Here is a 13442-nt window from a genome sequence, read left to right as displayed (position 1 = left end):
CGTGAAATAAATTTGAAAAGATTAGTAAGTTTGCATTTACTGAACCAAGGATAGTGTTACGTTTGATAGTTGGTTGCCTGGGTATTGTATTATTATGACACGAATACTAAGTTTTTCAGTTTGATTACATAGCATCTTACATGTAATTCTGTTAACGCCGGAACTTGAAACTGAACTAATGTGTTTAAGTACAGGAAGCACTGCTAAAAACCGGGTTTCGATACCATTGTAGGAAGGACCAAGGAAAGCCATTGTATAGCTTTGTGCTTAATTCCAAAACAAACAAACCAAACAAGTACAGGAAGTGGTCTGGTATTTTAGTAAACGTCGCTCGTATAGAAGTATCTACAACATAATTATGGACCAGTTATTATCTGCAAGACATATTCTTACACTATGATATAACGACACATTTTTCTGGTGTCATTCTATTTAGAATCCTATACTGTTGAACTGTCTAAAAGTTGAACCATAGACAAAGTCGAAATTGTACAGGAGAGGAAGTTATTTAGTATTTATTTTATGTACCTAATGATGAAAGATAAATAGCAGTTTTAGAATGTAGTGATGAACCCAAGAAAACACATCTAGCTATACACTTTAGGAGGCTATTTCAAGACGTATTGAGTCAAACTATCAATATTGCTGGATCTCAAACTTAAATTATTGGTAAATAATGGAAAATGATACTTTATTTTTTGAATATATTACATTGTAACTAAGTGTCTTCCAGACGAATTTTTGATACATAAATTATTTGTGTATACCCATTATGTATAAACTGTGTGTCTGATGGTTGAATTAGTTTTACTTATTTACGTGGTATTATCCATTCATCCCTTGTCACAGAACTTCATTTCCACTTGCAGTTTCAAAGTTATTTCTAACTACATGAGTCATGTTAACAAAAATGTTTTACATGTAAATAACAAATTATCACTTACAGTTTGCTATTGGTTCAGTGCGTATCTCTCTGCATAGCTGTTATTAGAAGCATTCTGATTGGTTGTGATGTTCTTATAACTATGCATCTCATTGAAAATACAACTATAATAGTTGTGTATCAGAACGTAGTTTAACTGTATATTTACACTCCAATAAAACGTTCTAGAAGTTGTTGATTGTGTGACGGTGCCTCGTCGTATTTCTTGTAAGGGAACTTCGGTTTGGTGTCGGTGGTTCGTTGTTTTGTTGCCGTCTTTCCTGGTTTCCGATACGGGAGTTTGTGTATTTTTGTTTCACCTTGTGCTGTGGCGTGTTAAGTCCGAGGACTTTGTTCGAGTGTTTTATAGCTTGTGTGTAGTGTAAGAGTGTTCCATTTGTGTGTGTGTGCCCGTACTCTGTCGGTATGGCTATTCACTCTGTTCTTCAGCGCTCCATCCGTTTAGTAGTGCCTGCAGCCTCGCTACCCTTAGCGGCAATTGACGACCTCAACACTACCGTGGGAGGTAGCCAAGTAGAGTATCCACACCTTCGAAATGGGCGATATGTGGCAACGCTGGACAAAGGAGACTTTCCATTTGGAGACCAACGAGCGCCTGTGGAGCCGACTGTGCAAAACATTAAATGGGTAAACTCTCGGGGTGACCCCTTTTGTTTGTTTGTTTGTTTTGGAATTTCGCACAAAGCAACTCAAGGGCTATCTGTGCTAGCTGTCCCTAAAGTAGCAGTGTAAGACTAGAGGGAAGGCAGCTAGTCATCACCACCCACCGCCAACTCTTGGGCTACTCTTTTACCAACGAATAGTGGGATTGACCGTCACATTATAACGGCCCCACGGCTGGGAGGGCGAGCATGTTTGGCGCGACTCGGGCGCGAACCCGCGCCCCTCAGATTACGAAGCGCACGCCTGAACACTCTAGGCCATGCCAGGCCCGAACCCTTTTTGAACTGTCCCACGACGTGTTTTTGTTTTCAATTTACAGTTTGACATTTCCTGACATTTCGTTATTTTTTCAAAACCTATTACAATGTTTATTTTTTGTTTTTCATGGTGGTTTGTTACATAATGTTTAATACAAATAAAATAGTTTATAACAAATATGTGTATATGCAAATTCAAATATTATCTACGTTTCTAATGAAAGAATGTAATAAAATAATATACTTCTGTTGAAGCCTATATAATTTACAGCAATTCAACGTGAAAATTTAAATTATTTCAAAATGATTTTACGTATGATACAGCAACCCAGGATTACACAACCATGCTCTTTTATAACATCTCTCCTAATAACATTTAAAGTAAATATTTTAATTGAAATTCTCTTTGTTGCTACAACTGAATATAAAACTAAAAGTAAGAAATATTAACAATAAAATAACAGATAATTGTTTCAGATGTGTTTGTTGTTAAATAACGACTGTATAAAATAATATTTACATTATTAGGACAGCTGATAGATGATAGATGTGTTGTGGACTTGTTTCTCATAACACATAATTTACAGATGTAAGAACAATATACCGCAACTTGTGCCATGTAAGACAACGTTTATTTCTGTAAAAGTACCTTAAATAATCCCCATACATCGTCCAAGACAAAAGTGATTGGTTAAGGCAAGAGGCTACCTTAGTATCTACACACATCTGCCTTTCATACACATCGTAATCTCACTACTTACTCGTTACAAGTAATTTCAATAGCATAAAACATTAAATTTAATTAGTATTGTCGATATACTGTGGGGTATATGATGTATGTACTAATTAGGTTAAAAAATATTCAAGGCTGAATCAAGGTGTTGCTGAGCAATTTTGTTTCTTTTGTCAGAATTGTTTTTCCGAATTATTGTGCGTCTTCTATGATGTATCGTTCTACAAAGCGTAAAATGCGGTATTTAGTTGCTAGCTAGTCAATAGAGATTACCTTAACATGTCTGTACAGAGGATTATATGTACCTTTTAGTGAAGCAATAGAAAGTATAGTTTTATTCATGTAATCATGGTGTTACAATTAAATTTGATGAATAACATTATCTTAAAATATATCACTGAAATTTTACTTGATATACTATCATGAAAACAAAGTAGATTGGTTTAAAAATTAATGAAAGAAAGTTTTATTGACGAAGTAAACAAATTAATGAAACTGTTAAATATGATCATATTTTCTGATGTGTTATGTAACATCACTGGTTAAACTTGGAAATGACATAATGTTAAGAATTTTTTAAACATAATGTTTATTGGTTAGGTTTCACAAATAAATAAATAGTGACGAAAAACAAATTTTAAAATATTATCAGTAATATGTCTTCTAATGATGTGACTTTTCTTTGTGAGAGAAGCTGTGGAGACTTGCCGAGAGGTCATCGTATGTATAGGATATTATACTTGCTGTGATGTTCCTCCTACCTGTTGTTGTTTTTCTGGTGTTCGACTTCGTCCTGGATTAGGAGATAGATTCGCTGGTGGAAAGTTGTGATAAAAGAGATGGCGAATAACACTGAGAATACCAGAGTTTTCACTTGGAATGTTATTATCAATAAATATATACAATATAAATAATTTGTGTTTCTTAATAAGCACACAGCTGTCAATGGTGTTTTTGGGACCTCATGATGGATAGAAACCTGAATTTTAACATTGTACGTTCTCAATTGTACCAGTTTCTCAACGGAGGTAAATGAATTCGAAGCCTCTTATAAACCAAGTGTCTGTCTTTAAAAGTATTTAGAATCATTACGTAAGTGTACAATAAGAGATTGGCAAGCAGTTTGAAACACGTTATGAAACCGAATATTTTAATAGTAAATATTAGTTAGCTTTTACAGATAATGTGATAATTACTTGCCTTCTGGCTAACTTTCTCAGAACTATATATTCGAGAATTTGTGGTTCGGATCCCGTTGACGAGAAACCTTCTTATGTACTTTTGATTAATCGGTATGTTTTCTTTTAACATAACGTGAGGTTGACGTCGAAATTGAAATGAAAATTTGCTGAATCGATATGTATTTTAAATAAAAGTATTTAACATTATTTTTTTATAACTGAGTAAAACAAATGAAATCAAACTATACCATATCTACTCTACACAATTAAGGTTATATAGAATTTTAACATTACAACAAAGATGCCTGACTAACATGATGATATTTCTAATATTTACTGGTTCTGAAGAGTTTTTTTGTCTTCTTATATCAAAAATGTTGAACGACCGAATGTTTCATTTCTCTGATATGTCAGAACAGTATCAATATCTGAAGACTTTCTTTATTGTTAGAAGAAAACCACATTGGTCTGTCTGATGATTTCTTTGTTTGCAATAAAACTCCGGATATTATCGTCCCATGAGAAGCTCTTTGAAGACTTTGGTATAGCTGTTTTAAAAAAATAATAGCAAGTAAACATTTGTGTTTAACCATACTTCAACATAAACAACAACAACAGTGAAATGTAACAAAATTTAACGACTTGAAAATCACAAATCATGTTCGTGCTGCTGATGTCAGTTACACAAAATACATGGACTTTCTGCACAAAACAAGTATATTAAAGCTCCTCAACTCACTTAATGGGGCTACAGTGAAAAGTATTGTGAGAATCAATATTGAAGTAATTTTACTGAAGCTGTTTTTCGTAGAGCAATTACGTAATTCTTGGAGAAGGTGAAACTATACAAAGTACACTTCCTGGAAAATGGTGAAAAGGTTTTATGTTTTGCTGACATTAGCTCAGAGTTTATTGATGAAGAGAAATTTTAGATGTCACAGTCTCAAGTTAAAGACAAATTTCAACTAATTTTTAGATCATTATGTAAAGAATAACAACATGATGTCAAGTGTCTTGAAACAAGGGAAATGTTTAAGTCAGGGTTCAAGAAAAGTGACTCAACACACGAGTAAAAACGAGTATAAACATTGGTTGTTTTTATTATATTCTGAAGGAATTGGATTTTGTGGCAACTAAATGACAAAAAATGGATTTCACACCAAAGTTATTGGTCTTTAGAGACCTAATTTTTGGTAGAAGTGAAGAAATATTTTAAATTACAAAAAAAAACTGATGAAAGGGAATAAGGAAGCCACTGAAATTATTGGTGAAAAAGTGTAACACCAGACATTTTGAAAATGTTTTAAACTTTCGAAGGATATGTTAAGTTCATGATTTATGTGACCAACTTGTTAACACTCCCACAGTATAAATCCTATGTTTCATAAAATTTCCTTTTTAGTATTGTAATTTGTTTTCTTTTAGTTACGATAAAAACTATACAGTTGAATATATTGTACGCAAGTACAAAAGAATGATTAATGGGACAACATACAATAATATATTGAATAACTTTCACTCAAAATTACCATTCGCTGTATGAAAGTTGGAATACGCTACGAGAGTGACAGTTAAATCCCACTCTTTGGGTAATTGAGAATAGTCCAAGATGTAACGGAAGACGGTGCCAGAGAAACAACTATGTTGAGTACACTGTTTTGTGGACTACGACACTTAGAGGCAGACATTTTGTTTTGGTCGACAGATAATAGACATTGTGGAAAAAACCTTTTAGTCTTCTTACATGTTTACTCGTCTTTATCTCATTAAAAATTAAACATAAAACATATTACCTGTTACGATGTCCAGTATAAAAATACATTATGATAATGAATAATATTTCCATAGTCTTCAAACCAGGAATTTCACAAAAAAGTAGCCATTTCTCTCTTCATGTCGCTTGAACACGAAGCTGTTCAGAAAAGTCTAATAATTCTTGGCAGTCTGCCGGTTATACCTTCATCGTTTCAAATGTCTTCAGTACTTTATATATTACAAGTATCTTTTATTTCTCGTTTTAGTTTTATGTATTTTTTATTATAAAAATTTGTAAATCCGAGTTTCTTCAAATTCTGAACAATGATATTAGAAACTTGTTTTACATAGTTCATCAGTTCATGAAAGAAACTATGAGATGTAACAAATTACTTCGCCCTAGTCTTGATAGCATTTCGCGACAGGATGACACTTACCAGTAAAGTGAGAAGATAGTCTTCATCTGTAAAGTTTTCACTTTTTCTTTAATTATACTTTACTTTTTATGGACAAAAGAACAAGAAGATATAAAAATTATTGAATTTTCAACACAACATACTAAGATTTTTTGAGGGGTAATTCTTATTATCTCCTTGTATATAACTTGTTGTTTGATAATAGATATACGTTGGGACATATTTTTACATTGATGTTTGTCTGTGATATAACTTAAGTTATTTTCAAGATAAAGTTAATAATTTATTTAATCACTAATGATATTTTCTACGATAATGCTACATTGTATTTACGTTTTAATTATAACAGTTGACAGTATAGAAAATTATTTCGTGAATGTGATATAAATTTTCTTTGTTTTCCATTGGAACATGATTTTATTTTGTACTATGATGTCTTCCTCTCATGAAACTATGAGGAACATGTTACTCTCGAAACCTGGGGTCCTCCGTTACGTTTGTATCAAATAGGGTTACCATAACAACTTGATAACCTATTTTAGAAAATAAAGTTTAGAGATGAATTTAATGATGAAATAAATTTCATTACGAGTTACAAACGTTAAAACAGCGTCACCTAGTGTAATAATGCAATAAATATTTATATTTGTTATGAAGTGTGTTTTTTTCTGTTTTCGCTGTTGCTGTCCTTTTAATATTTTCTTTCCCATGTATTAAGTCGTTATTAAATTCTTTTACTTACAATTTAGGTTGTTTTAATTAATCGGAATCTTTTCTTTGACTTAACCAAGGTTGAAGTCAAATGTATAAAATCGAAGTGCAACGTTACATGCGATTGAGGTTTCTAACATTATAACTAAGACGTCTGAATCATATGATATATCTCATATTCACGGGTTCTAAACAACTTCTTAACAATAAATTTGAACGACAGAATAGTTCATTTCTCTAAAATGACAGAACAGTATGAATATCTTGTGACTTTGTTTGTCATGAGAACAAGGTCACATTGTTCTTTGTGTTGTGTTCACTGGGGAAAATACACCGGATTTTAATGTTTTAAGCTCTTAAACATACCTCTGTGCCATATGGAACTATCTGAAAGCGTTGAGTTAGCTGTTTTAGAACTTAGATAATGTATTACGAAGACAATATTAAAAGTAAAACGATTGTGTTCAACCCTACCTTAACACTTAACGACAATAGCAAAACTTAATGACTTGGAAATCATAAAGGTTTGGATGAAGACAAAATAACTTTCATATAACGTCTTCTGTTTATGGGAAAACCAATTTAATTCCTGAACACAGGAAATAAAGTCAGGCCGAAGCACCTTACCATCCAGAATTCATACTGAACGATTCACGAGAAACTAGAAATGTACGGTCATTATTTGTTCTTCCACAGTGAAGAGTTTTTTTTTTCATTTAAATAAAAACCTCTTGCAGTCCTGGGTACACTTTAACTAATATAAAAAAAAAAAAAATTTTTCTTCAGGAAATTTCTTGTACGATAAGTGGTGAAATAGATCTTGAAATGTTATTAGAAATATAAAACCAATTTAAATATATAATGTGATATACATGAAGAGTCTCCAATATGTCATTTATGAAAGGAGAGATATGTAAAATTATAAAATACAATGATATGTATATTATGAAAAATGTAGAAGACATTCGACTCGTTGACAACATAACTGGCAAACTCTCAAGAAAAGAAAGTACAGGAGTGATAGTGAAAAGCTAAGTGTTGAAACACCTGTGTTCTAAATGATGTGTCAGGATGTAAAACAATATGTTGAATAAAACAGATGAAGAATATTTAAACCGAATAATTAAAATACGTGTAAATAAAACAGTCGAATCGTATGAGTAAGATAAGCGTTTAAATGCGTTATTTGGACCAATTCAAGGACTGATTAAACATTTATTAAAAAGTGTATTAAGACAACAGTGAATGATATAAAAAGATGATGAACAGCGAACCATTTCACTGAACGATTATTGATTCCATTCATTAAAACCTTTTTAATCCACTCGGAATTAGGAAACAGTAACTCATATGATAAAAAATATCGGACCACGTCACTCTTCCCTAATACGAATAACATTGTAATTGTTTGTCATTCACAATGTGGTGACAGTCAAGAAGTCTTTTGATTCAAAAACATGGTTTCGATATTTATAATTGGTAAGCAACAAGAACAATTAACTTGATAAAGTGTCTAAGTTTTTTGTAATTTATAGAGTGCAGTTAATGTTTTATATTCTTTAAGTAATTACCTATATAATATTAATTTTCAACAACCTTTAGATTAGTATGAGAGAATGTTATATGGAATTTTATTCTGCTCAAATAACTGGCACAAAGCTTTTGACTGTGCTGCCTTCTACTCTTCAAAACAATACTTATTGTGAGTCTAGTAATTTCCAATACTTCCATAGATAGTAAAATCTGGAATTGTCCAATTATTAAATTCTCACGAAAAGTTTTAATGTATATGAAATAAAATATTATCACGAAATACAGTATTATTAAATATAAACAAACATAATAAGTTACACGTGGTAGGCAAGTAATCATCTGTTTCATGATGGGGTTTATTTTTATGTCAGTTCTATGTGGTAATTTTTTGAATTGTCTTTTATACAAATAGTTTCTAAGGTTGAAACATTTCTGTGACCCCTCAGTGTGGATTCCTGTACGTGGTGAGGGGTCCTCCCAGAGAATGTTCTGTTTTTAGTTTATCTCCTTAGGGATCTAAACATCCACCACACGTGTTTGCTGAAGGTGGTGACACGTGAAGGTGAGAAGAGGATCCTGGTTGTTGAGGGATCCAATTCTAACACAAAACCTTTGACTGGAATTAATGCAGACAGGCGGCTTTAGGGTGGCCATCTTGGCTCAATTGGCTGCTCTATTTGGACTAGCGTCAATGAAGTACCAGTGTTGTGTGTTCTCAACAGGTGTTGTGAACATTGTATTTGATGCTGGTATTTAGGTATAGTGTTCACGTAACCGTGGCATTGTTTCAGTGTCTTTGTTTGGAATTGTACTGCTTTCCGTATTGTGGCTTCATAGGGGGGGGGGGGGGTTAATGGGCACCAAAACTTTTTTTTTATTATGTCTCACTTTATTATTCAGAAGGAACAAGAGAGACTTGATGGCTCTCTAGAGTCAGTCCAAAATCTTTTCTGTTTGGGACGTATTGGTGGAAACATCTAAATCTAACCACAGCGAACACCTATTAGAGTCAAAGGCGATTAAAGATATACCTATAGAGGTCACACCTCATGTTACTTTAAATTCGTCAAAAAAGAGATATTCTTGAGAGGTATTTGAAGAATATCCTCAAATCGGAGATTGCCGCTGGTTTCTCCACTTACAGAGTTTCTGCAGTAAGGCGGAATTACGATGCGCACATATGTCCTCATTTTAACATTTACATAACTGCGTCCCCTTGTCACCATCACGGAAGGCTATCTTAATTGCAAGGTACAGGAATACATTCCCAACACTCTCAAATGTTTCCGGTGTCAACGGTTCTGTCACACAAAGACATCATGCCTTGGTTTTTTGATGTGTGCTTGTTGCGGTAGTAAGGACCACAATGCCTATGAGTGTGAAACGGATCCTCATTGCGTCATTTACAATAACTTTCACACATCCTACTTTCCTTCTTGCCCTAAATGGTTGGAAGAAAATGAGGTTCAGCATTTGAAAACGATTCAAAATATAACCTACCCTGAGGGTCGAAAGTTGCTGCCCACCACTTAATCTCGCTTGTAAACTGCTGCACTTCGTTTCACTACCACATTGAGAGTGCAGACGGATTTCTCTGTGCTTTGAAAATAATCGTTCACAAACTATGTGAAGAATCTTTGGAACTCCGTGGTTAAAATACTTGATGAATTATCGTAACCACCCATCCTGTCCATAACATTCATTCTAGCAACCTCAAGATCCACTTCCTTTGGTTTTGGGTACGAGAATATCCTTGGAAATATCCTCTTCCAACGAAAAGACCTCCACAATTTGTTAAAGACAGGATGCATGGTGGTCCACAGACCTCCCTCGAATAAATAAAATGAAGAAAAACGACGTGTCGTAAACAGAAGAGTTCTCTACACAATTCGCATACAGATAACTAAAATGTGATCTCCTTGAAACAATGGAACTGTTCAAGTTCACGTTCTAATCTGGATCACATTAAAGCACTGATTGCTTCGTACCATCCTGTATGGGTTTTCTTAGAGAAAACATTTCTGAAACCTGTCGATACAGCCGCCTTTTGGCAGTTTTCTTTGTACATAAATGACAGGTTGTGTGATGGACTAGTGTATGGAGGTGTTACACAGTTGGTTGATCAGCATGTTTCCTCCAATTCCTTTTCACACGACACATCCTTGTAGGCCATAGCCGTTGGTGTTCCGTAGGGTCGTACCATCACTCTTTGTTTTCTCTACCTGTCGCCAGTAAAAGCCTATTTTCAAGTAGACCTTTTAATCCTGGGGAATTTGATAGGTGTAATCTTCTCCAGGGAAGTGCTGATATTTGTGGGAGGTGTCTTTTGTAGAGTGTATGCTACCTGATCACAACCTTTCTTGTACGTATTTTCATTAACCTAATCAGTGCTTTACTTCTATTTATCTCATAATTTGCTCCTCTTCATTATTTCCCCACTTTTCATGAATGGTTGAAAATAAATTATGAGTCAATGATCATTTTCCTATAATTTTCAGAGAGAGTTGCTGATATCGATGCCACCCAACCAGCGTGCCCCGGTGAAAGCTGGATTAAGCCAACTGGCCTTCTTTCATTGCTCTTGTAGAACGTGATACTGTCTGTAAGCCTTCAATAGACGACTGCGAGGCAGCAGTGATAATCTGTATTATACAAGCAGCTGCTCAATCTATTCCTACAATCTCTACAAGTGATTATTCCAAATATTTTATAGTGAACTACTTGGTCTATAACAGGCTTTAAATTCATTTACCTTCGTTGAGAATCTGGCAATATCGAGATCTTTTAATGGAATAATTCAGGTTTCGATCCTTCATCTGGAAACAACAAACCATTGTCAGCTTTGTGCTTAATAAGAAACTAACACAGGAACTATTTCTATTATATATGTGTATTGACAATGAAATTATATGTGAAAACTGTAGTATTCTCAGTGTTATTCACTTTCTATTTTACTCAAACGTTCTACCAGAAATCCATTTATTATCCGCCACCAAACAAACAGCAATAAAAAACAATAGGAAGGAGGAACATCACAACAAGGATATATTCACTTACATACGATTCCATCTCGAGAAATCCCCACAGCTTCATTCATAAATGGGAATGACAACATTAGAGACATATTGCTGATAATATATTAAAATGATTTTACTCACTATTTATCTATTTCTGAAGCCCAGCCAATAAACATTATGCTTATGAAACTCTTAACATTACGTCATTGCCAATTTCAACCAATGACGTTGAAGAACACGTTACAAAATAGAATTATATTTAACACCAACATTAATTTATTTAGTTTGTCAGTAAAACGTCTTACTATTAATCTATAAACCAATCTTCTTTCTTGTTTTCAGGATAGTATCTTATGGAAAATGTCAGTCATATATTTTAAGCTAATGCTATCCGTCAAGATTAATTATAACACAAAGATAACGTGAATGAAAATCTGCTTTCCTTGGCTTAAACAAAAGTACATAAAAAACTTATTTGCAAACACATTAAAGAAATCTGTAGGCTAGCTGAAACTCTAAACTCTGTATCTTACGCTTTTAAGGAAGAAAAGACAAAACAAACTGACACAGTAACCAGCATATTAAACCAGGCTTGAATTTTTTTTACAATTTGCTGAGTTAACAGATCATATACCCTACACTTTACAGACAATATAACTAAAATTGAAGTTTTTATACTACTGAAAGTCTAATCATTCTCAGTTTCGTATCAGCTAGGTGTGTGTCTCTCTGCATGCCCCGAAAAATACTGTAATTTGATTGTTGACGTCAACTGTTACTGGAATCTACTGATAGGTTGTGATGTTTTTAGAAGTACGCATCTCATTAAAATACAACTATAATAGTTAAAAATCAGGATAGTAGTCCAATTGTATACTTACTCCAATAAAACGTAGTAGAAGTGTCTGATGGTTCAACAGTTCTTGGTGGTATTATTTTGAGTTGAGATACATGAGATATTGAGTTGTATTTCAAAGTAGGACACTTTAAATAATGACTGCAGTAGTGTCTTTAATTTTTGTTGCTGCCTTAATCTGTGCCCTATACAGGAGAGTATGTGTTTGTCACCGGTTGCTTCAACGCGTACAGTTTCGTCACTGTATCTTATTCGAGAGTTGTTTTTTTTAGCTTGTGTACTTTGGGTCCTTTTTTGTTGCTTTTTAGTGCGCGTAGCTATCATGATAGTCAGTATGGCTACGACCAACAGATAATATTATGTCCAGCCGCGGCTTATCCGCTCTGTGGTGCCTGCGGCCTCAGCACCCTCGGCTGTGTTAGACACAATAAATACCAACTTAGGATATACCAATGTTGAACGTCTTCAACACTTTGGAAATGGGCGTTATGTGGCAAGACATCACTCAATTTATGCACTCCCTCAATCCTTGTCTTCACGATCAGCTGGTGCAACACATCAGCGTGGGTGAGTGTCGGTCGGCCATTTGGTCCATGTCGCTTGCTAAGTGTCCTGGGCCTGATGGACTGCCGATGGAATCTTAAAGCCACGTGTGGCATGTTGTTGGACCCTCTTTCGTCAGACAACGGTTTCAATGTCCTCGGACGCTCGATGGGCTCATTACTCTAATTCAAAAGAAATTCCAACCAGTCTGAAGATCTTTCCTCGTGGCCACCATATCTTGCTTGAATGTGGATGCAAGGATTATTTCTATAGTCCTTTTTGTTCGTTTGGGTGCGATTAAGCTTTCCATGGTTCACTGCACTAAGAGGTGTGACCAGCGAAGTTGAATTATCCAACAAAATCTGGTACTTCTCAGGGACCTCTTCCATTACATCACAGACAGGGATATCCCTGCGATCGTTGTGTCCCTCGAACAGATCAAAGCTTTTGATCAGGTTCACCACAAATTTTTTGTGGTTGTTTCTGGCCGTCTTCATACTGTTTATATCCAGTACGTGCAAACCTTGTATGCGACCGCTTCAAGCAGGCTCTTGATTAATGGATATCTGAGTCTTCCTTTTCCATATTACATATTGTTCATTGTCCCCTTCGCTGCTATTTCAAGTCCCCCACACACAATTTATATATAATGGATATACACAAATAGCTAATATATCTATACATCGTCTGGGACAAATGCAGCTATTTTACATTAAGAACAAACGAGCCTCGATGTATGATATTATAACCAATACTTAGTTATTTGAACATTAGAACACACCACACAAGTGTCTATACAGATATTTCTTTCATTTTACCAAAAGTATATGGGCT

General features: G+C 34.4%; 1 long non-coding RNA gene across 1 annotated transcript; it reads left to right on the top strand.

Moving 5' to 3' along the window:
- Nucleotides 1–1102: 1102 nt before the first annotated feature.
- On the top strand, nucleotides 1103–3496 carry LOC143258226 (uncharacterized). The gene is made up of 2 exons (XR_013032214.1): nucleotides 1103–1570; nucleotides 3291–3496. It is a non-coding gene; the product is annotated as an uncharacterized LOC143258226 (long non-coding RNA).
- Nucleotides 3497–13442: the final 9946 nt, after the last annotated feature.

This window comes from Tachypleus tridentatus, chromosome 7 (genome assembly GCF_004210375.1).
Source record: "Tachypleus tridentatus isolate NWPU-2018 chromosome 7, ASM421037v1, whole genome shotgun sequence".
Taxonomy (NCBI): Eukaryota; Metazoa; Arthropoda; class Merostomata; order Xiphosura; family Limulidae; genus Tachypleus; species Tachypleus tridentatus.
Note: the sequence above shows the minus strand (reverse complement) of the source record. Positions and strands in the feature narration are given on the sequence as shown.